The 25,120-nt window shown below is 45.3% G+C and overlaps 1 protein-coding gene and 1 long non-coding RNA gene across 3 annotated transcripts in view; one reads left to right on the top strand and one right to left on the bottom strand.

The window, feature by feature from the left end:
- Positions 1-25,120, top strand: part of CMTM8 (CKLF like MARVEL transmembrane domain containing 8) — a 100,457-nt gene that overhangs the window by 53,562 nt on the left and 21,775 nt on the right. The gene's annotated exons all lie outside the window — the stretch shown is intronic.
- On the bottom strand, positions 7,388-20,364 carry LOC121033551 (uncharacterized). The gene is made up of 3 exons (XR_005791985.1): positions 19,030-20,364; positions 11,997-12,142; positions 7,388-8,367 (listed from the first exon to the last, which is right to left on the bottom strand). It is a non-coding gene; the product is annotated as an uncharacterized LOC121033551 (long non-coding RNA).

Here is a 25,120-nt window from a genome sequence, read left to right as displayed (position 1 = left end):
TTTTTTTTTTTTTTTTTTTTTTTTTTTTTTTTTTTTTTTTTTAGTTTTTATCTACTTAGAGAACATGAGTGGGGAGGGACAGAGAGAGAGGGAGAGAGAGAATCCCAAGCAGGCTCAGTGCTGTCAGCACAGAGCCTGACGTGGGCCTTGATCTCTGTGAACTGTAGAGATCATGACCTGAGCCGAAATCAAGAGTCGGGCGCCTAACTGACTGAGCCACCCAGGCGCCCAAGGACTTTTTTTCCTACTATGTCCATTTTCTTTCTTTCCATTATCAGTAAGGAGGGAGAATTTTCTGGGGTGGGTCCAACTGAGGCATCGCCGATAGAGACATTGACAGCCTTTTACAGACTTTGAATTGTGTGTTCTCGTGAACGTAGCCTGACACTTTAGTAAGTGCTGGAAATCCCCACCGCAGCTCTCCTCTCCAGTTTCTCTGTTCGTGCTTCCTGACTTTTGAGTGCCGCTGTGAGTCTTTGGGGTCAGTCGTTCAGTGGTAAACTGAGTGCTGAGGGAAACACAGAGGTGGCTAAGGCACATTCCTTGTTTTCAAAACTTCACATTGCAGGGAAGAAGAGAAGTGGACAGTGACCATGAAACACACGACAGGGTGAGGATAGTGATGGAACAGAGGTGTACCTGTCCAGGTGCTCCAAGAGGACTCTCCACAGTGGGATCCCTGGCATGTTAGGTTTTAAATGAAAGGCATTCCATGGCCACGTAAGTTTGGAAAAGGCCAGGTTAGACAAGGTCAATTTTATTACCGTGAGCCCCTTTGGAGCCTTCAGTGTGCTACATCTCCAAGGGTTGGCTAGAATCCACCTTTCCCAAACGAATCTAACCATAAACCCTGTTTTCATGGAGTACCTTTAAGAACATACTTTGAAACATGACTTCAGGAGCAGGTGGCATATTTTTTGGTGGCTTGTGGTATTATTCCTAAATTATCTGGAATTGATAACCTATACTCGATTCCTTTTAGGAAAGCCAAATGGCACTCTCTCTCTCTTTTTAATGAGTTAGTTGTATTTTGAGACTCTCCTGACATTCCTTGAAATAACTAGACATCCTCTGGAAAGTTAACAAAAGGAAATCGCTGAAATCTAAAGCTTCTATGATTCTACCTCTTTATTTGCTCAGGTCCATCGACTAGTTAAGCAGTTTTGATAATGTTTTGGTCACTGTCTTTGAAAAAAAAATTCCTCCGAGATTAACTCGGACTTTTCCAGATGCCCAGTGTTTACATGTTGGGTCTCAAGACTTGACAGATGGGCAGCTTTTTCAGAGCAACTTAGAAGACGGTTAACAGAAGGCATGACAAGAATGTGACCTTTATTGTGAGAAGGTTTGTGGCTAAGTGTGTAAGACCTTATGGAGACGTTGAATCATTTGTTGATCGCTACACTACCCGAATATGAAATGAGAGCTGAATATAAAAGTGCTTCCTTGCTGGCTCTAGGGTTCTTTTTTCCAAGACAGCAGTGCATCGAGACTCAAATGTAGAAAAGGGAATGATGTTTGGGGATGAGGTGGGAAGGCAAGTGGAATGATTTGAGTTGAAAGCTAAATTTTTTGGTAAAGTTTTTTAGAAACCAATGGGTTATATGGCAAGAGAACTCCTCAGGGCTAACTTTCTTTTCTTTCTTTCTTTTTTTTTTCCCCCTAAGTCATAGAATATATGGACTGATGTGATTTTTTTTTTTTAATTTTAACGTTTATTTATTTTTGAGACAGAGAGAGACAGAGCATGAACAGGGGAGGGGCAGAGAGAGAGGGAGACACAGAATCCGAAACAGGCTCCAGGCCCTGAGCGGTCAGCACAGAGCCCGATGCGGGGTTCGAACTCACGGACCGTGAGATCATGACCTGAGCCGAAGTCGGATACTTAACTGACCGAGCCACCCAGGCACCCCTGATGTGATTTTTTTTTAATGTGAGTCATTTTCCATTTATAAATATTTCAGGGCACGGCACTCAGATCAAATCCCTGACTGACTGTGAGCCCAGATTTGGAGGTCTCTTTGCCAATATGGTAGATGTTTTCCTGTGATAAGAAAACACTTTTGTGTTTAATTTATCCCTAACACTGTAGGACAAGCCAGTGTTTGAAGATTGAATCCCAAACTTATATATTACTGTAAGAGACCTGAATATTGGGAAGTGGCTTGGGACCTAAATTTGCAAATTTTCTGAGTCTCAAGGGGGTTGTGCACAGAAAAGCCACAGAGGGAGAGGGTGAAGCGCATCTGACATCAGCTTGTCACTCCCAAGCTGTGTGATCTGGGACAGTTACTCATGTGCAGGCTTCTTTCCTCGTCTCAGTTGAGGTTGGTAATAGAATTGACCTCAAGGCCGTGTAATGATTAAGCTTAGAGCATTGCCTGGCCTTCAGGGGCTGCTTAGTAAGTGTTAATTTATTTTTTATGCAAGTACTTAAAACATGGATTAAGCAGTAAGTGTGGACAATTGTGATGACTGTTCTGAAGTAAATTCTTCATGTCTGACTTGGTCCGTCTTCCTTGAATACTGCTGTCGAGGAGGAGGCAAGCGATGGTCATAACTCTGTCCAGGATTTATTTTTACATTCACCTATTATTGGTGGTAAAGCAAACAGAAGTAAATGAAAGTCTAACCTTTATGAACAGCCATTTAACAATAGCCATCACCAGGATTAAATACAAATATTCTTTGACTCAGTAGTCCCACTTCTGTATACATTTGCCCACAGCACACCCGAACACCTACAAAATGGTATCTGTACGAGGTGATTCTTGGCAGCTGCAAAATGTGCACCAACAGGGAAGTTATCAGAGACACTGTGTACTTGGGAAGAGTATGTAGCAGTTGATTGAGAAATAAGGATGCATTCTAAGATCTTGGAACACGTCTCCAAAATGCATTAAGTCAGGACAGCAAGGGGTGGGGAGTAGGGGAGCTAAGTATAATTTTGGAAAGGTACCCAGGAAACTGATAACAGTGCTTGCCTCAAGGGGTTAGGGAGGGAAAGGTGTAGCAAGAGAGGGACCCCAAAGGGGATTGGTGATAGACTTCCCACTGTCTGATTTCTTACACTTTTCAGTTTCTGAGCCATGTCAGTATAATTACCAGTTCGAAGAATTTAATCAGGAAGAATTTCAAGCCCAGTCTTCCTCCTTTGATATCAAGGTGTCTGCAGCCAATAGTTGCCCTGTTGGTGGTGCCAAGACCCTGGGAACTTCTCTCTGCATCTAGGAATATGTGATTTTATTTTTACTTCTTTACGGGAAGTTTCAAACTGAGCATAATAAACTCCCACGTGGCCACTGCCCAGTTTCAGTAATTGCTAATTTATAGTCAATGTTGTTTCATCTCTATTCCTACCTGCTCTTCCTCCAGGAGGATTTTGAAGGGAATCCTAGATGACATCTCATTTCATCTGTAAATATTTTAGTCTGGAGCTCTAAAAGATAGGAATTTTCTTTCACTATTTTTTAAATATTACGTTTTAAAGTAGAAATTTTTTTAATTAAAAAATTTTTTAATTTTTTATTTTCTGAGAGAGAGAGAGAGAGAGAGAGAGAGAGAGAAAACATGAGTGGGGGAGGGGTAGAGAGGGGGAGACACAGAATCGGAAGCAGGCTCCAGGCTCTGAGCTGTCAGCACAGAGCCCGACACGGGGCTTGAACCCACAAACTGTGAGGTCACGACCTGAGCCGAAGTCAGATGCTTAACCGACTAAGCCACCCAGGTGCCTCTTTATTTTTTTTATTTTAGAGAGAGAGTGCACATGTGTGAGTGGGGGAGAGGGATGGGGAGGGTGGGGGAGGAGTGGGGGAGAGGGAGAGAATCTTAAGCAGATTCCACAGCCCGCGTGAAGCCCGATGCAGGGCTGGATCCCACACCATGGGATCATGACATGAGCCAAGATCAAGAGCCAAGATCGAGACACCCAAATGACTGAGTCACCCAAGGCGCCCCATGCTGGATTATTTTTTGAAGTATTAGTCCTCAGCCCATGCTTTTAAAGGTTTTATCACTTCATCACCTTGCTTTGCAGTTGCTCTTTGGAGAGTGACTTTCAGCATTTCCTACATGTTAAGCTTGTCCTTCTCAGTTGACCAGTCCAGTGGCTTTCATCCTGTGAACGTGTGGTTAACAATATTACCACTGGCACCAGCAATTCCAGTTTTCTACTTCCCACCCACTTTAAAAGCCTAATAAGGCTAAGAGGCCACAAAATATTCAGATATTTGTGCAAACTTGCTCTGCTGTGAAAGTAGGCATGACAGACAGAGCTGTCAAAACCACCCTAGAAAAAAAACAACCCTTGGTGGAAATATTGGTTTGTCAGCTGACGTCAGGATGCTTAACGTTAAAGGCCTTTGGGGTTGCAATCAGTAATGTGCCAAAATTGAACTTGAAAGTTGAGGCCCATGTGTATTTCCTCATACAGTCCTGTTCTGCTCTGAGCAGCTGTGTAGGAGAGGGAGTATCTGGAAAAACTTCCGCTCCTTCTGACTAGACATCCTGTATGTCTGTTATCTAAACATCTACACTGACCCCCGCCGGGCCACACCCTCAGATCCTCAGCAGGCTTCCCTTGTACATCCAAAATAGGACTAGATTTAAGAGAAACGAAGAGGGGCGCCTGGGTGGTTCCATCGGTTAGCGGTTAAGCGTCTGACTTCGTCTCAGGTCATGATCTTGCAGTCCGTGAGTTCGAGCCCCGCCTCGGGCCCTGTGCTGACAGCTCAGAGCTGGGAGCCTGCTTCAGATTCTGTGTCTCCCTCTCTCTCTCTGCCCCTCTCCTGCTCAGGCTCTGTTTCTCTCTCTCTCTCAAAAATAAATAAAAGTTTAAAAAAAAAAAAAAGAGAGAAATGAAGATATATGGTAACATACAAATTTGTACATGAGGGTTCATAGCAGCATTATTCACAAGAGCCAAAAAAGGGAAGCAACCCAAGTGTTCATCAGCCGATGAATAGACAAAATGTAGTGTATCATACAGTGGAATGTTATCCAGACATTGAAATACATGCCACTGATTCCTGCCACAACATTGCTGAACGTTGGCAGCATTATGCTAAGTGAAGGAAGCCAGACACAAAGGGCTGTGTGACGTATGATGCCGCTTCCATGATCAAGTGCCCAGCAGAGGCAGATCTGTAGCGATAGATGAGTGGTTGCTTAGGGCAGCGGATGGCAGTGGCCCCGGAATGAAGAGTGGCTGCGGATGGGGAAGGGGTTTCTGCAGTGTGCTGAAAATGTCCCCCAGTTGTGGTGATGGCTGTACAATTCTAAGGCACTAAAACCCATTCAGTCGTACCCTTTAAATGGGTGAATTTTATGATGTGTAAATTACATCTCAACAAAGCTGTTATTAAAAAAAAAAAAAATAGGGGCGCCTGGGTGGCTCAGTCGGTTAAGCATCTGACTTTGGCTCAGGTCACAATCTCCCTGTCCGTGAGTTCGAGCCCTGCGTCAGGCTCTGTGCTGACAGCTCAGAGCCTGGAGCCTGTTTCCGATTCTGTGTCTCCCTCTCTCTCTGACCCTCCCCCGTTCATGTTCTGTCTCTCTCTGTCTCAAAAATAAATAAACGTTAAAAAAATTTTAAAAAAATTAAATTAAATTAAAAAATTAAAAAAAAATAGAATTGGATTAACTTACATTTCTTCAAGACGTACCTGATTCCCTTCCTTGGCATTTGTCTTTGTTTTTTCCTGGAGTCAGGGTGTGGTGCAGGCCGGGGGTGGAGGTGAGGGGGTGTGTGTGGTAGTTAAGGTGAGGGAGGAAGGAGATGTTGTTTCCTTTCACCTTTGAAACTCTGTGTCAACTTAGTTTCTGTCCCCCCCAAAAATCACCTGGAAAACAGTAGTGACTTTCTTTGACTCCATCATCTTATTTTACTTCCAGTTCTTCATTTGGGGTAACTTCCTTCCTTCTCTACCCACCCCCACCCCTGCCAAACTTACTTTTTTTTTTAAGTTTATTTATTTTGAGAGAGAGAGAGAGCACATGAGCAGGGTAGGAACAGAGAGAGGGGGAGAGAGAGGCTCCGTGCTGTTAGTGCAGAGACCGATGCAGGGCTCGAACTCATGAACCATGAGATCGTGATCTGAGCCGAAATCGAGACTTTGATACTTCACTGTCTGAGCCACCCAGGCGCCTCTCCCAACCCCCGCCAAAATTATTTTAAAGCATCTTTGTGCTTCTTGGGCGACAATGGCTTTCCTTTTCTGGAGGTTTCATGCATTGGAAATTGCTTTGGGCTTCAAAAACCAGCACTGGTGTCTGCTAAGGACAGGCCCTTTTACTTATATGGCCCAGCCGGAAGACAGAGTATAAAAATGCACATGTCAGAGGCATAGTTTCCTGTTAGAGAAAGAGCCACGCCAGCATTGTTTCCCAGGAAAACGTGGCGCTATTTAAACAATATTGCGGACCTCAGTGAGACTCGGGTCAGACATCGGCTCGTCCACTTGAAAATCTGCTGAGAACAAAAGACCAGAGTGGGAAGAGAGAGAAAAACAGACAGCTAGCAAAAGCGTGCGTGTGCAATGTGAGTGTGCATGAGCGTGGACTGATGAAGGGGTGAAGGCCGCTCTCAGGAGCGTCGGGAGGAAGGAGAGGCAAGTCCTGACTTCTTCCCTGAAATGCTCCGGTGAGGAGGAATGTGCCTTCCTGGGTAGGGAGCCCCACCGCGTTATCCCAAACCTGGTTTGCTATGAAGGGAAACGGTAATCTGCTAGATCAGGAGTCGGCAAACTACAGCCGGGGGGCCAAATCTGGCCTGCTGCCTGTTTTCAGAAGTTCTGGTTCAAACACAACCATGCCCATTCAGGCCTCAACCACGGACATGAGTTATTGCAACTGTCTGTCCTGCAAAGCCTAAAATATTTCCTATCTGGCCCCTTGCAGAATAAGTTTGCTGACCTCAGTGCTAAATGATGCACTTCTCTTCCTGTGGGGAAAAAGCTTTATTCAAGGTACCTGGAACTTGAGCCTAATATGTATTTGAGAGGAAAAAACCTACAGGTGCCAGAGCTATTCAGCTAGCGGTTCAAGCACCCAAGTTAGCATGCAATCCAATTTAGACTATTCCAACATTACGTACTAACTCTGTATTAATCAGATGGCTTCTTGTGTTTTTCTGCTTGGAGTGGTCAGGAAGGCAATTATTTGGTCATCTTTCAACTATTCTTTAGTAGTGTGTGCATCACTTATTGGGAGCATTTGGAGTCAGTGAGGAGCTGGCATGAAAATAATTTAAATTTTGCTTGGCACCAAGTTTAGTATTTTCCCTATAAGAGTTTTAACCTCCTCATAGATAGGTAAGTCGCTTCTCCCTCTTTTTGAGAGAGAGAGAGAGAGAGAGAGAGAGAGAGAGACACAGAATTTCAACAGGCTCCACACTGTCAGCACAGAGCCTGATGCAGGGCTCACAAACCCTGAGGTCATGACCTGAACCGAATTCAGACATTTAACCAACTGAGCCACTCAACTGGCTGGGCCACTTTTAATGCTGTCCTGGTCATGAACACCTGTTGAGTTCTTTGCTCACAGAGTTTCTAAGAATCATCAGCCCTTCTCTTTACATATCATGGCAGCAGCAATAGCCACGTTCACTCATGGTGATATTTCACCCTCCACACCTGGCCCAGCCAGGCCACTGTTGTGTGGTTGAGGGGCCCGCACCTGACCCAAACTGGGTCACTCAGAGTGTTCTCTAAGAACTGAAACTGGAGACTAAGTTGCTGTAGTCTCTCCCTTAGAGGCTAGAGCCCTGACATTGACCACATGGGCGACATTTTCCTTCCACGTGGCTGGGATACAAAGAAATCCAGAGACAGAAGCGGCGGAGGGGACGTCTTGTGTTCCCCACAGCATCTTGGTAGATCTTGGTTCCTGCTTCTCCAAAGTAGATGTTTTGGGGGCTGGGCAGGGTTAGACCTCACGGAGAGCTTCATGCGCTCTTACCAAAGACATTGACCCAGGTGCCAGCCCTTTCCTACAGAAGCAAGGAGGCAGTGAGGTCCGGCATAATAGTTATCAAGTGGCCCAGGGATGTTCAAGCCAAGAGAAATTCAGATGGTCTGGCTGGAAGACTGCGGGGGGGGAACCCCCCGGGGTGCACATCTGGCAGCTGCAGAGCTCCTGAGGCCAGCATGGCACTTGGGGAGGGGGGGGTAGCAAAAGGGACAGCCGGCGGCTGTCATGGGCCTCCTCTGGTAGCTTTCCACTGGTCACTTGTCTGTCAGGCCGCCTGTCCCCAGTTTGCTTCCTGGAGACGCGTTCATGGATTTCCTGGACTCAGCTGTAATGATGAAACAACCATTTCCACGTTTTCCCCGGATTCTCCATCTCTGTCTTAGGTAGTTTGTTTTCTCTCTGCATAAAAAACGTATTTATAAGTTAATGTCAACGTGGCCAGACTTTGACCCTCAAACTTGGTAACGTTTGCCCACAATGTAGGTCTGTGACTTTTATTCCTAATAGTGCTTGCGCATAAATAGTTCCCTGTTGTTCCTGAACCAGAGACCAAGTCATCCCGCCCTTGTCGCCTAGAGACTGAGAGCTTTGCGACAAGAGCCCCTTTTGCACTCGAGGTTGTCCGGAATGGTGTCTGTTACCCAAGGAGTCTGGACAGCTAGATCCCTTTCTGGTTTTTTGAGCGTAACTCAGAAGTGGCCAAAGATCTTATAAGTGAGTATGGCCTTTTGATATCAGAAGATCAGGTGCAAATCCTCCGCCTGTTGTTGGCTTTGGGCAAATTGCCAACTTTGCCTCTATTTCTCCGTTTTTAAAACGTGGACAAAATTGCCAACATTGTCAAGCTGTTGTAGCGATTGGCGGTGATCTTTAGGAATCCTTTCGTTCGTGATATGGACTCAGGGAGTACTAGCTGTTTCTTTTGTTCTCCTCTACAACATGATGCAGGCCAAGGCCAAAGCTGACCAGCTCTGCTAGTTACTGACATCCCTGCAAAAACTTTGGTGGATGCAGCCACGAGTGGCCTTGAATCTGGAACGTGAATTTTGGGTATTTTTGGCAAACTTTGACTTGGATATGTCAGCCCCATGTTGCTCCCCTTCATTTCTATGTTGTTTACAATGATCAGGCTTTTAATTTTTCACCAGTGGTTTGCAGTATAACCTATTGCACCATTAAGAACAATCAAAATGTGTCATGGCGCCTGGGTGGCACAGCCAGCATCCGACTCTTTTTTTTTTTTTTAATTTTTTTTTAATGTTTATTTATTTTTGGGACAGAGAGAGACAGAGCATGAAAAGGGTAGGGTCAGAGAGAGGGAGACACAGAATCTGAAACAGGCTCCAGGCTCTGAGCTGTCAGCACAGAGCCCGACGCGTGGCTCGAACTCACGGACCGTGAGACCATGACCTGAGGTGAAGTCGGCCGCTTAACCGACTGAGCCACCCAGGCGCCCCAGCATCCGACCTTGATCTCAGCTCAGATCTTGATCTCAGGGCTGTGAGTTCAAGCCCCACGTTGGGCTCTGTGCTGGGCATGAGACCTACTGAAAACAGTAATAACAATAAAAAAACCCCAATAAAGTAAGGTGTCGGGAGTCTGGTTGTGAAGCCGTTTGCTTATAACGTAAAACCATTTTATATATATATATAAATATATATAAATAAATATATATAAATATATATAAATATATATATATAAATATATAAATATATAAATTTATATATATATAAATATATATAAATTATATATATATAAATAAATATATATATAAATATATATATAAATATATAAATAAATATAAATATATATATAACGTAAAACCATTTTATATATATATATAAATATATATATATAAATATATATATAAATATATATATAAATATATATATAAATATATATAAATAAATATAAATATATATAAATATATATATGAAAAATAAAAATATATATATATTTATATATATAAACAATATATTATTATATATATAATAACCTATTTGTTAACATTTTCTGCCTCCAGTGGACAAGCCACAGTTTACGTAGCCCTCTCAGGCTTACTGGCTTGTTTTGGTGTGGCCTTCTCTACATGGAACTGTGCCTCCCGCTTCTCTAAGACAGGTGAAGAAGGTAGCAGTCTCATTTTCCTCAGTTAGGGAATTATTACTGTTAAACTCATCTAAAGCAGAGGAGACTGGGGTCTCCCGCATCATCTCGCCCAGGAGGGAGTTTAGTGAACTGTTTAAAACGTCAGCTCCACTGGCACTGGCACCTGATTCTGGTTTTAATGGGAGCACTGACCTATGACCACCCCCGGGGATCCTTACACACCTATTTAAGTTGTGAAATAGACCAAGGGGTGTTTAGGTATAACTAGTTGCAGGAGGAAAAAGAGGTTCCAATAATAATGCAGTGTTACTGGCAACCTTTAAAAAGCCGCCATGATCAGCTGTCCTTCAGAGAAAAGTCCGTGCTAAGCCACGGATCATATGCTTGCTCCTACAGTAGTGGAAGGAGCTTGTCTATTTTTGAACACTCAGCAGAAAAGAAATGTCACAGTAGGTATCTAAATTCACGAGTCTTGTTTCTATAAGCCTGTGTTTATTACATTTTTTCAACCCAAACATCCCAAACCTCTGAGAGTAAAGCTCATTCTCTCAGGGATCTGAGGATGAAGCTACCCGGGTAAAATTTGGGGGAGGGCGTTTTGTATCTGATATTTTTAATTCCTGTGAGCTTTTTCCTCTACGATATTTCTGGCTTTGATTTTCAATTTGTCTTTGTCCATTTTGGCTGCTATAACAGAATACCATAGACCGGATTGTTTATAAACAACAGAAATTTCCCTCTCACAGTTCTGAAGGCTGGGAAGTCCAATACGAAGGCAGATTGGATGTCTAATGGGGGACCTACTTCCTGGTTCATATTTGGCCATCTTTGTCGGCACAAGGGGAGAGTGAGCTTCCTAGGCTCTCTTTTATAAGGACGCTAATCCTGTTCATGAGGGTGGAGCCTAATCACCTTCCAGAGGCCCCACCTCCAAACACCGTCACACTGGGGATTAGGTGTGAACATAGGAATTTCAGAGGCGCACAAACATCAGGTCTGTAGCAGGTGCTGAGTAGAGATTTATCTGTGATAGTACCTCTTCCCCACCTCAGCCCCAAATCTTCACATAAAACCGATGCTAAAGTAACATGGCTTCCTGTACTCCCAACGCACTGCCAGGTCCTTCCCAAAGATTAGTTGTGTGCTGTATGCTATTCCTTCTCATCCCTCAGTAGTCTCAGGAAAAGTCCCAAAGGACCAGCGGCCAACTGTAAAATACTCCATTGAGCATTTGAACCCACCAAGCGGAGGAGTATCACTTTCCCAGGAGGATGGCATCACCCAGAGTGGAGGCTCTTAGGGGGACCCATGAAATAAGCCAGCTTGGGACATCAGGCTTAGAACCCTCTCCCAAGAACGCACGTCTGCTGCCAAGATGCAAAGGCAGCCGGGAGAAGTGTAGAGGCCAGCCCGGCTGAGCTCCCGATGTGCTGCTATCTGCCCATCCGCCAGCCTTCTAGGCAACATGGCATTAAAACAAATCCTCCTGATGACTAGCCCACCCTCAGTCACGTGACCTTCTCCCATTGCCAAAGGAGATTTTGAAGATATGCCAACTCCGAAACGCTGATGCCAGAAATACCTGTTTCCAAAAAATGCCGCTGGTTCCATCATGCCTGCCTGGTGAGTAAATTCTGAACTCCTTAGCCCGCCATTCCAAGGGTGGCCCAACCGCCCTCTCCCTCCACAACTCCTACTGCCGTCCCAAGCATTGCCAACCCTCTGGCCTTTTGCCCACATCCTTAAAGCATGTAGATGCCAAGTCCCAGCCTCACCCCTGCCTGGAGAGCAGCTACACCCGTTGAGGTCCTGGCCTTCCTGATGCCCTTAATCCTCTCTGAGCACCCGAGTTATTTATTGCTGCCCCTGAAGGAATCATTCAGCATCTCATGACATGATTGCACTTCTCTGGTCCTTACCATTGGCCTTGCTGCAGCAGGGTTTTCTGTTTGCTTTATCTCCCTGGCCACACTGAATGATCTCTCTTGTACGCACTGGCCGTGTGCAGTGCCTGTCTCTTTGGTTGTCCTGGTGTCCAGTAACCTTTGTGACCTCCATTCAGTTGCTGGAAGAATGAGAAATGGAGTTTTACACAGAGGTGCTATAAATAGATGCAATCCAGGAAAGTTTGAGTTTACGTGGAAACTAAATTAGAAAGTGATTATTCTCCCAAACAGGATGTTGTGCATCCTCTTGTGAATAAGCTTTTTAAATAAATTTTGATTTACAGCAACCTGATAACATCTTCCAGAAAAAAAAGCTCTTAAAATATTGGGGCTCATCTGTATTTAAAACATAGCTGTTGGTGGGGCACCAGGGTGGCTCCATTGGTTGAGCCTGTGACATCGGCTCAGGTCATGATCTCATGGTTCGTGGGTTTGAGCCCCACATCAGGCTCTGTGCTGACAGCTCAGAGCCTGCAGCCTGCTTCAGATTCTAGGTCTCCCTCTGTCTCTGCCCTGCCCCACTCGTGCTCTCAAAAATGAATAAATGTTAAAAAAAAAAAATTAAAACATAGCCATTGGTGCATAGGAGGGGATGCCAGGGTGGCTCAGTCAGTTAAGCATCCAACTTTTGACTGCAACCCAGATCTCGATCTCAGGGTTGTGAATTCAAGCCCCTCATTGGGCTATGCTCTGGGCATGGAGCCTACTTAAAAATAAATACAAATAAACAAACAAACAAACAAATAGATAAGTATTAGGAGGAAAATGTTGATGACCCTGCTATTTAAAAAGAAACCTTGGGGTGCCTGGGTGGTGCAGTCGGTTAAGCATCCGACTTCGGCTCAGGTCATGATCTCACAGTTTATGGGTTCAAGCCCTGCATCATGCTCTGTGCTGACAACTCGGAACCTGGAGCCTGCTTCAGATTCTGTGTCTCCCTCTCTCTGCCCCTCACCTGCTTGTGTGCACTCTCTCCCTCTCTCTCTCAAATATAACTAATCACTAAAAAAACAAAATGCAAAGAAACTCTTACAACTCAATAATAAAAAGACAACCCAACTACAGAATGAGAAAAGGGCCTGAATAGATGTCTGTCCAAAGATAAACAAATGGCCAATAAGCACATGAAAGGATGTTCGGAGTCATTAGCCATCAGGAAATGTAGATCAAAACCATGGTGAGATACCATTTCATTCCCACTAAGATGCCTAGAATCAAAAACACAATGAGTGTTGGCAAGTATGTCCCTGCAAAGAAATTAGAAGCTTCACCTTACTGCCGGTAGGAACGTAAAGTGGTGCAGGCACTTTGGGAAACAGTCTTTCGTTACCTCAAAAAGTTAAATATGGAGTCTTATGACCCAGCAATTCCACCCCTAGGAAGGTGCCCAAGGGAATTGAAAACCTATATCCACATAAAACATGTATACACAAATATTCACAGCAGCATTATTCATAATAGCCAAAATGGAGAAACAACCGAAATGTCCATCAGCTGTCTGACAGATAGATAAACGAAATGTGGCATGTCCATACAGTGGGACGTTTTTCATGAATAAAAAGGAGTGAAGTATTGATACTTGCTGCAACATGGAAGAAGGTCCAGAACAGGCAAATTGATGGAAGCGGACAGTAGATGGTTGCCTAGGACTGGGAGGCTGGGATGAAGTGTGGTTGAAGGGAAATGGGGAGTGACCGCCAGTGGGTACAGGATTTCTTTTTAGGAGGATGAAAATGATCTAAAATTGATTGTGGTGATATTTACACAACTCTGTGAATATACTACAGTCCATTGAATTGTACATTTTTGTGTTTTATGTTATATGAATTATAGCTCAAAGCTGTTATTTTTAAAAAACTGAAAAAAAGACAGTATATTCTCTACCCGACCAGATTGTCAGTTCAGTACAAACACAAAATGGGCATTTTTAGATAAGGGACTTTATTAGGAAGCTGCCAACAGTAGCTTCCAGTAGCAGCCTGAATGCTGAACACTTTGACTTACCTGATTATAAGGATGAGGTGAGGAAATGCTTAAAATGCAGATGCCCAGGCCTTCTTCAGAAATGCCCCTTTTAGGGGCGCCTGGGTGGCTCAGTCATTTAAGCGTCTGAGTTCAGTTCAGGTCATGATCTTACAGCTTGTGAGTTTGAGTTGACAACTCAGAGCCTGGAGCCTGCTTCATATTCTCTCTCTCTCTCTCTCTCTCTCTCTCTCTCTCTCTCTCTCTGCCCCTCCGCCACTGTGCTTTGTCTCTCTCTCAAAAATAAACAAACAAAAAAAAAGAAAGAAATGCCTCTTAAGCAGTCTGGGGTATACCCAGGGATCTGCATTTCTAACAAGTGCCCATAGTATCTCCCAACAAGTTACTGTACCAGGCATAGTTCCCGAGAGCTTTACAAATGCCAGCCCTTACTTTTCATGACCCTAAATATTATGCTTATAATGTTCTGTATTGGAAACATTCTTAAGCATTTGAAGCACCTTTACCAGAGTGTTAGGGTTAGTTTTCTCTGACTCATAAAAGAGCATGAATGATTTTTGTTTTCTTAATGTTTTTCTAGATTGTCCAAGTTTTCTACCATAATTATGCTGCTCATCTAATTAAAAACAAAGTTCTCGGGGTACCGGGGTGGCTCAGTCGGGTGAGCATCTGACTCTTGATTTCAGCTCAGGTCATGATCCCAGGGTCATGGGATCAGCCCCATGTCAGGCTCCACACTGAGCCTGCTTGAGATTCTTTCTCCCTCTGCCCCTCTCCCTGTTCATTCTCTCTCTCCTCTTGCACTTTCTCTAAGATAGATAGATAGATAGATAGATAGATAGATAGATAGATAGATAGATACAAACAAAGTTATCAAACTTGTATAGATAGTTGGAATGCACATGCTGAATGTGACAAATGACTACCCTGAGAAACCCTGATTAAATAATTGGGACTCACTGCGAGTCTGAGTCCCAGCAGAGAGAAGCCAGGCCAGTATGTCATCAGGACAGTGTTGAAGCCAAAAGACCCAGCTGTCTGAGATGCTGTATGAGCCATCGTTCCCTTTCCGGTTGGTGGCTCTGTTGGCTTCTGGAAGCAGAGCTGAGGCTTGTCTGAACTTCCAAATGCTGGCTAGAGAATGAAGCGCAGGGCAAGTGTGCTTTCTCACCTGGGGCTAGTGTCTGCATGCTGGGGGACAGTGCCTCAGTCAAGTATCTCACTGCCCTTCACCTTGAGAATTGGGTAATTCCGACCATCTTGGTGAGTCCCTCCTCAGCCCTTGAATAGCTTCTTGTTGGCAGTCCCTACTGAGACTGTGTGAGCCACGGGAGATAGAATTTGGTTGTCTCTAGTTGCCTCTGGAAGGTAATGTGCAGGTGAACCATTTGTCTGAGTGTGAAAAACTGCTGACCTGTTTTAGAAATTCATTAGCTGCCAAGGGGAATTTTATTTTTAAGGAGGTTGTCTTACTTTGATTTTTTTGGTTGCCTGAAGGTTTTGGTTTTTCACTCTGGGAGTGAAGTGTGAATTGGAGACTCCCAGGCAAAATTGCCAAAATGATCCCATTGCATTTTTCTTAGTTATGAAATAGCAGAGTTGGCACATGAGGTGTTTTTGAAGGGCATCTGGAGGGTTCCATTCTGAACTACTAAATTGTATATACAGTGCTGAAGCCTCTCCTAGCCCTTAATGTAGGTAGAAATTGCATTTTTTACATGGCAGGTCAAAAAGATTGAAGTGTGGAATGTATTGAAACTGCCTGGGCAATCGTCAGCAATATGACAAATCGGCCTCCTTCTCCATGAAGATTCTTTTCTATTATGGTAATAGGTGAACCTTTAGTCAATGAATATTGGAACCCATGAATACATACAGGTATTTCTGTGCTGTAAGGGTATGAGATTCTTGCCATCGAGAAAGCGACACTTAATTGGTGCTTTCAAAGGATCAACAAAAGTGACAAACCCTTAGCTAGGCTAAGAAAAAAAGAGAAAAGACTCAAAGAAAACAATCAGAAATGAAAGAGGAGACATTAACACTGAAGTCACAAAAATGAAAAGGATCCAAGAGACTACTAGGACAATGATATATCTATACGTTCTAGGATAATCTAGAAAGGGATGTATTTCAAGAAACATGCAGCCTTCCAAGACTGAATCGTGAAGATTTTAAAAATCCAGACAGACCTATGATTAGCGAGATTAAATCAATGATCAAAAACCTCCCAAGAAAGATAAAGCCCAGGGCCAAATGGCTTAGCTGGAGAATTCTACCTCACATTCGAAGAGGAATTACTCCAATCCCCCGGCAGCCCCTGGCTATTGTGGAAGGGAGGGCTACGTCTGTCCTTAAGTGTCCGCCCACTCGAAGTAGGGCTCTGGTAAGTTGTGCGTCTCCCATAGGAAGCAGACTGGCTTGCCTGGGGGAGAGGCTCTATGAAAATGTGGAGGTCAGACTCCCTTTGAGCCACAACTTGACATTCCTAAACTTGTTTCTAGGGGCCAGATGGTTACCTTTATCCATATCTGCTGCTTGACTTAACTGCCCATGGCCATTGGACCCCACTGGGCCTCGTGCATCTGCTGCTATTGGGGCGAAGGCTAACTGGGTAGCAAAGGTGTGTTGACGATTACCCGATTCCAGTGTTTCCTGGACAGACCATCATGCTTTAGGGCCTCCTAAATTGTCTTCTGTTTGAAACAAAAAGGCCTGATAATCCGGACACCACAGAATTAAGAAGAGTGGACACAACAAAGGAGTATGGATTCCAAAGAGGCAAGTCTGTCTGCTAGGGCCCCTTCGGCTCCGTGGAAGCAGGGAGGCCTGCAGGCCAGGAGACCAGAACTCTCACTCGAAGGTGAAGCATCTTCTGTCCTGCCCTCAGAGCTGGTTAAATATCCGGGGGTGAGTAGACCCCAGAGAAGAGCAGCCCAGACAGACAGCTAGAGAGCCTCCTGCCCAGAGTACAGTGGTCCTCCACATGAGGGCTCAGCTCTTCACACCCTGCATCTTTGGTGGAGGGAAGCATTTCAGAGCCCTCCCTGTTTGATTTTTATTTCAGTTCTTTTGAGATCGACATTAAAGAGTGGCCGTGTGACTTCTGGTATTATACTGTTTACCACTGTGTCAGAACCTTTTGGTCTGATCTCCTCCTTCCCTGGTGCCTAAAGGTAGGACAGAGGTGGAGATGTCCCAGGGAGAAACAGGTTCACCCTGTGAGCCGTCCCCGCAGGGCGCCTGTGATGAAGTGCGGTCAACACAAATCAAGGCTTGCACGCGTGAGATTTCTCCTTGACCGCCAGCGGAGCCGTGGACCTGTGGGCAGTGCTGGGAGGTTCTGTAGCAGAAAGCAGTCCTCGGACCTGGCTTTGAGCCATGGCTCTACCAGCTTTGTAGAATGTGGTTTTGGACATGGCCGTTCACTGCTCTGAGCCCAGAGCCTGGACGGGGATTATGATTATCTACGTCGTGTGGCTGTTGTGTGGCTTGAGTGGGAGGAGAGTGTGTAACTGGTAATACTTTAGGTCAGTGTGGTGCTCAGAGGCAAGACGTTAGTGTTGTTATAAGATCGAGTGTCTCCCATGGACAAGTGGCAGACGCTGTTTTACAGCGTCCCATCCCCTCCCATCCTATTGCTTCTTTCCTATCAACCTTTCATCTCTCTTCTGTTCCTTAAGAGATATCCTTTGGCCTCTGCCTCCTTACCTTTTATACCCCCACATGTCACTAAAACGAAGGGATCCAGCCTTCGCATAAATTTGCTGAAAGAAACAAGTTGGGCCGGGAGCCATGTTGGCATCTGACGGCAAAGGGTTCCATCCATCCAGGCCGCAGGGAAGGAGAGGCCTTGAATTATTGCCACTTCCCATCCCTCTGCTCCTGGGTGCCATCACCACACAGCTTGCTTTGGTTCCTTGAGCTATTTGGGTAGGACTGGCTGCTGCTTTGCTTACTGGTGACCCAGGACCACCGACCAAATGCTTTTCACTGACTCACGAGAATCCTGAGGTTCCAGGTGTTCTTTATAGACCCGAAGATTATTGATCGGGTCAGTGCCGTCCGAGATTCCTCTTGGGTCCCTGGGGCATGGGGCTTCAGGTGGAAGGGAGGGATGGAAGGTGAGGCTTCTCAAACATGAGCGGCAGGGGGACTTGTGAAAACCCGTTGCTGGGCCCCTTCCCCACGAAGGCTGATTCAGCAGAGCGGGGTGGGCCTGAGTGTTGGCGTTTCTGGCAAGCTCCTGGGGATGCTGATCCTGCTGCTCTGGGACCACACACTTGGTGAAGAAGCAAGGCTGCAGGGCAGAGGTTGGCAAATGATAGCCTGGCAGCCAAATCCAGCCTGCTGCCTGTTTTATAAATACAGTTTTAGTGGTACGCAGTTACTCCCATCCATTTGCATAATGTCTGTGGCCGCTTTCATGCTACAGTGGCAGAATTGAGTAGTTGTGACAGGGACCATATGGCCCGAAAAGCCAAAAGTGTTTGCTATGTGGTCCTTTACAGAAAAAGCCTACCAACTCCTGCTCCAGTCGTTCCTCTGTACCCTGATCCTGTTCTAATTATGGGCACAGACCCCTACCCCCAACCTTTTTTCACTAGCTAGGTGTGCTAGGACCCTTACTGTCAAATTGCCAGCTATGCTGAGCATTAGGTCATGTTTCCTGGGAGAAAAAAACATGAGACCAGTAGTCACTGCTGTTCGCCTAGATCTTTGCAGATCACAAAACACCTTGAAACCCTGAGCAGCCTAGCTAGTGCTGTACCCATCTTATGGGGTTACAAACCGATCCCGGAGGTGAAATGGCCTACCTCTCCTCTCACAGCAAGTTCGTGACAAACTTAGGTCTTCTGTCCATTCTACCTACTACACTGCCTCTTGTGTATGAGCCCAAATTGGCCGAAACTTGGCGTATTAGTCATCTATTACCATGTAGCAAATCACCCCCAAACTTAGCTTCAAAGAACAGTAAACATTTATTATCGCTCACAGTTTCTGTAAGTCAGGAGTCCGAGATCACCTTGGCCAGGTGGTTGTGGCTCAGGTGTTTTCCTGAGGCTCAGTCAGATGTCATCTGGGGCTTTGGTCATTGAAGGCTTGACTGAGCCTGGAGAATCCACTTCCAAGATGGCTCACTCACCTGGCTGGCAAGGAGCTGCTGGCTGCTGATGGGTGGCCTCTGTTCCTCTCCATGTAGACCTCTCTGTAAGACTGCCTAAATGTCCTCACAACGTGACTGCTAACCAACTGACTTCCCCGGAGCACGATATTGAGACAGCAGCAGGTAGGCTTTATGACTTAGCCTCCCAAGTCACATAGCATCATGTCGGCCATACTTTGTTCACCAGAGACAATTCACTACATTCAAGAGGATCCTACATTTGAGAGGCGTGTCAAGGAATCTGTGGACATATTTTAAAGCCAGCCCTGTATTTGCATTCTATTTCCTTCTGGGAATATTGGGGTCCCGAGGTATTGTCTCAGGGCAGATCTAGTTGATCATAGACTGAAGTCCTAAGCAAAAGCAAGGTTAAGTCACAAATTCTTAGCAACACCTAGGCCTGAAGCTTCGTTTTGCTCCGGAGCACCAAGGGGTTTCCTACAATCGTATTTGAGGAGGGGTCAAGGAGGGCCAGAGAGAGACACCCACTCTCACGGCGTATATGGAAAGTAGGACGAAAACCACATGGGTGAAACCCCGGGTGATTTGATATGCTCCTCCCATGTGCTGGCCTCCCCACGCCCACTGGAGAACTGGTTTTCTTATCCCATTCTTCCCGTTTCCACATCGGGAAGAAGAGGCCCAAAGAGGCCAAGCTTCTTATAGGGGAATCAGCAGCGTCTGAGGCCCCTTGATTTCGCTGGTCGATACTCCCCATAGTCCCTCCTATAGAATATTAAATACACTGCAGTAAAAATCTCATAGGGGTACACAAAGAAGGCCATGAACTTGTGGGATTAAATTTGTCCTTCCAAGTCTTTCTCTTAATTAATCCTTATCTCATTTGGCTGGCTACATTTCTTGTCAGATCTGTTTCTAGGCAATGTCTGGTTCAAGTGAGTGAATACCAGACCAAGTTTATTCTTCCACATCCCGCCACCTCTGTGGAATGCACTTTAAGTGTAGGAACTCATCCAGACAGATGGTAAACTCTGCTGTCTCTCCATGGAACAGGTATCAGAGGGCCTTAATCTTTCATAAGCAGTGTTTGGCCACCCTCTACTGGATAAGTGGAGAAGGTCACATGCTTACTGAACAGAAGAGCTACATTACAATCCTGGAGGGGCATGGAGATGACTGCCATAAAGATCCCTTTTTTTTTTTTTTTTTTAATGTCTTTACTTATTTTTGAGACAGAGAGAGACAGAGCATGAGCAGGGAAGGGGCAGAGAGAGAGGGAGACACAGAATCCGAAGCAGGCTCCAGGCTCCCAGCTGTCAGCCCAGAGCCTGACGCGGGGCTCGGACTCACAGACTGTGAGATCATGACCTGAGCTGAAGTCAGACGCTTAACCGACTGAGCCACCCAGGCGCCCAGTAAAGATCCCTTTGACTGTATAAAGAAAATACTCGGCAGGTGCAGGCAGCAATCAGCCTGAGGACGATGCAATTCTTTGAGGTGCAGGGAAAGGGTACATGCTTTTATCCTATCACCTCCTCTGGCTCAAGGGATTAATAACCTGGTTTGTTTGAATCAATGCAGGAACCAAAAATATTAAGTACATGTATATAGGTGCATGTGTGCGTGTTTCCTGGGCAGACAGTATGTGTGCTGGTCAACAGGAGTGGCTAATTTTTTTCTGTAAAAGGCCAGATAGCGAAGACTTTAGGTTTTGCAGCCGAAGGCCACATATAGTACTCTGCCACTGTAGCATGAAAACAGCCATAAATAATACAGATTAATGAGCATGGCTGTGTTCAAGGGCTTTATATACAGGCAGCGGGCTGCATGTGGCCATAGGCCGTGGTCGAAACACCCTGGTGAAGGAGAGTTGAACTGAATTGTGTTTGTCTCACACTGGACAGTACGTTCCTTGGGACAACAACAGCGTGCCTTGCCCACCTTTGGACGCTGAGCACCCGGCACTGTGTCTGACCCAAGATGGCTCTCATGTCAACCTCTGTAATGTATCAACTTTCTTCCTGGATTTCTTGGAATTCATTGAGTGAAAAGCATACTCTCTGCATTGGGTGTTTACACCATCAGAGAAAATAGGATTAGCTGCTATCTCTATTTTCTTTCTACTTGTCCCCGTTTTTTTGTTTTGTTTTTTTTTAAGGCTTTTTAAATTTATTTTTGAGAGAGAGCACACAACGGGGGAGGGGCAGAGAGAGAAGGGGACAGAGGATCCAAAGCAGGCTCCACCCTGACAGCAGGGAGCCCAATGCTCAACTGACTGGGCCACCCAGGTGCCCCTCTGCTTCTCCCTATTTAAAATGAACCAATGTGTCATCTGAGAGACTAATAGATAAAAAGTTTCCATGCCACCCTCAAGATGGCACCCCCTAGTGGCCCAGCCTTAGTGGGCAGCTGCTGGGAATCTTGTTTGCAGAACCAGGGATGGGTTTGTATCAAGGCATCTGCTCACTTTACCAGAACCTATTTCTGCCCAGACACTTGGACCTTGGAGGGGGGTGGGGGGGTGGAGTGGAGCTGGCTGGTGACATTCTAGGTAATGCTGCATCCCTAACACAGAAAGAGCACAGCCTAAGAGCCAGCTTCTCTGTCTCCAACACCAGCCTTTTTAGCCCTGCATGTGGCTATTCCTCCTGGGCAGGTTTGTGGTTGGCCAAACCACTCTGTTTCTGTTATCACTCATGCTAGTAGTTGTCCTTTATAGAGTATATTGTCTCATCATGTAAAATACATGTTATCCCTATACTGCAGATGAAGAAACTGAGACACAGATAAGTTCAGTGATTTGGGCATGATACTGCTATTGTATAGCAAAATATTTAAAAGTTTGGACTGTTAGTTAACACACTGTGCCTCAATTTCCCCATAAAATGATAAAATGGTTGTGAGAAGCTATTTTAGTTATCATGTGGGTTAAATGAGGGAAGGCACGAGAAGCACTTCCTTACTCCATAATAGATACTATGCTATTGCTGTTACCTGGAGCTTGGGCATATAGTAGGTGCTCAGTAAATCCTGGGTAACTAAATTAATCTGTCCCGTCACACAGCTGGTAAGACTTCAAAGCCTGACTCTTTCTGCCAAATCATATGGCCATGGCATCGTATCATTTAACCAAACAGGAGCAGAGGACACGATAATGGTGACATTGAAGGTGTCCACACTGGGCAGAGAGGACAGAGCTTGAGGGTCAAACACCCCCAGTCCACCCAGCCTACCATCGTGTTGGTATTATTGCTTACAGGAGAGCCCTCAAGCTCAAGCCACACATCCAGGGAGCTGGCAATAGATACGACTCCTTGGCTCCATGCAAGTGTAAAGATTTTGAACTACAGAGAAAGGCTGCTCTTTACCTAAGAAAGGAAGAGGGGAGGTACTCCTGAGTCTTTGTAAACCTGCCAATAATACTGGCATAATAGTAATAACAGACACGGCACCTAGCATTGTTGTTGTGCGTGTATTACTTAACTGTGTGGTCTTCCCACACCCTGCAAGGAAAGTCTCTATATCCCTGTGTCGATGTTACAGATAAGGAAACTGAGGCTGTGGTCAGTAATTTGCCCAGCAGCAGGGAGTGGAAGGCAGGCAGGCTGACTCCAGAGTGTGTGATTTCCTCACCAGACATACTCTGCCTCTCAGTCTGAATTTCCATGAGTGGTAGCGTCACTCCAGACAGTGAGTGGGGAAGGAGAAGGAAGAAATCAAGACCTTATTACAGTACAAAGTAAAGCATCACCAGACTGGAAATCACAGCTGCGTGCTGATTCTGCTTTGACCACTAACTAGCCTCGTGATTCTAAGCTTGTTGCTTCTGAGCATCTCCGGAACTTCTCGTCCAGCACTAACATTCTTTGACCCTCAGACCACCTCAGAGTGAGCGTTGACTTTGAGAGAGGATGCTGTCTGGAGACTGATAGCTATCCAGTGCTGGGCCATGAATCAACTTCTTCTGGAACTGGACTTGCTGTTGATCTTCCTGTGTTAGGACAGAACCTCAGGAGATTCACAGCGCCAGGTGGGGTGTCATCGCAGTGTCAGCATTCCCGCTACCGTGCAGATTTGGCCTGGTCGACTCCCATGCACTGATTAAATCTCAGACTTCCTCTGACCATCCATGCTTGGGTCCTTATGCCTTACATTTTCACATCAGCCTCATTCCTTTCATAGGACTCACACAGTTTATAGTTAAATACCCATCCGTGTACCTACTCTGAGGACAGCAAGGACATCTCCAGTAGCTGATATCCAGTGCCCCTTCACTGCAAGGAATAAGTATGTAAATGATTTAAAGCCCAGTGAGGTACATTAGAGGTGTGCTGAGCTCACGCCGGGAGCAATGCCGTTCCCCTGGGCAAAGCCAGCTGGGAACAGCTGGTACCTTGCTCCTAGAGTAGCCTAGTGGATCGTCACAAGTCACCTGTCTGTCTTCCAGGCTGATGTACAGATGCAGTAAGCGATGCTCATGCCAGTCAATGCTAAAAGCAGAAAGAAGTCTGCCAACCTGTTTGCCATAGCAATGTAGCATTTCCTGCCCCACCAACAGTGCCAGAGAAACTCCTGGCGCATAATAGATGCTCTGCGGAGGTTCGACTAAATGAGACCCTTTAGCACCGCCGTCAGGTAATTCTTCTGTAGCTGTCACAAAGTTCACAGGCTTCATAGACTTGACTTCACAGGAGAGGCCTCACAAGCAAACTTCTTTTGTCTTTCAGTGTGATTTTTAGAAGTCTAAGGCATCCGATTTCTTTGTGTGGGGGCCATGTACATACAGGAGACAGAGAAACGCTGTTGCAGTCAGCTCATTGAGAGCCTCAACAGGTGACCACTGACAATTTCAATTAAAAAAAAAAAAAGTTCTTCAGGGGCGCCTGGGTGGCTCAGTCGGTTAAGTGTCTGACTTCAGCTCAGGTCATGATCTCGCTGTTCGTGAGTTCAAGCCCAGCATCAGGCTCTGTGCTGACAGCTCAGAGCCTGGAGCCTGCTTCGGATTCTGTGTCTCCCTCTGTCTCTCTGCCCCTCCCCCACTCACACTCTGTTTCTGTCTCTGTTTCTCTCTCTCAAAAATAAGTAAACATTAAAAAAAAATTCTTCATAGAAAGGCACGTGTATCTGGTACCATTAAGAGTAGAGGCACACAGCCTCCTGCCAAAGCACAAGGCAGTAATTGAAACATTCAATGTTCATAATGACCCTGGGTCATCAAAAGGTTCATCTATATTAGGAATACTGTACTTCATTTTAAAAGGGAGATACAAAACATTCATTCAGCTGAGCTCATTACCCTGTTGTTCATGAGGGAGGTTGGAGAAGAAACCTTAGTTCCCTAAAAAATAAAAGTCTTTAGCTTGATAAAGGGCACCCATCAACTGTCAACAACAGACCTCATACAAATGTAAACATGAAAATAAATAAAGTAGAATAGAATAAGGATGGTCACTGTCATGTGGTAGATGGTTCTGGAGATTCTAGTTAATGTGGCATAAGAAACACAAACAAGTCATATAAATATTGGAAAGCATCGAAACTGTTATTGTGGGTATCGTAGCCAGAAAATTCTAGGGAATCAGCTGAAATCAGTAGGATGGTCAAATACCTGGAGAACTGAAAGGCTGATGACAAAAGGCGGTTCTCAGCCCAATACCTCCTTACTCCGGGGTCTCCCTCCCAAGAGACAGAGGTCTCTACTTGGGACACCTCTGACTTTACTCACATCCACAGCTACAAATAATATGAGCGGTGCCACAATCTTATGTGTTAACTAGTAACCTTCTGTTACCATCTGCCTTAGCTTGGGCTGCCATAACAATATACCATAAGCTGGGTAGCTTAAACTCATACTTTTGGATGCCTACTGGAAGTCCAAGGTCAAGGTGCCAGCAGAGTTGGTGCTTGGTGGGACTTTTCTCCTTGGGTTGGGGACAGCTGCCTTCTTTTTCCTTTTCTTTTCTTTTCTTTTCTTTTCTTTTCTTTTCTT

Source organism: Herpailurus yagouaroundi, unplaced genomic scaffold (genome assembly GCF_014898765.1).
Source record: "Herpailurus yagouaroundi ecotype Mexico unplaced genomic scaffold, PumYag 159, whole genome shotgun sequence".
In the NCBI taxonomy this organism is placed as follows: Eukaryota; Metazoa; Chordata; class Mammalia; order Carnivora; family Felidae; genus Herpailurus; species Herpailurus yagouaroundi.
The sequence above is the reverse complement of the archived record's forward strand: the minus strand, read 5'-3'. Positions and strand labels throughout refer to the sequence as shown.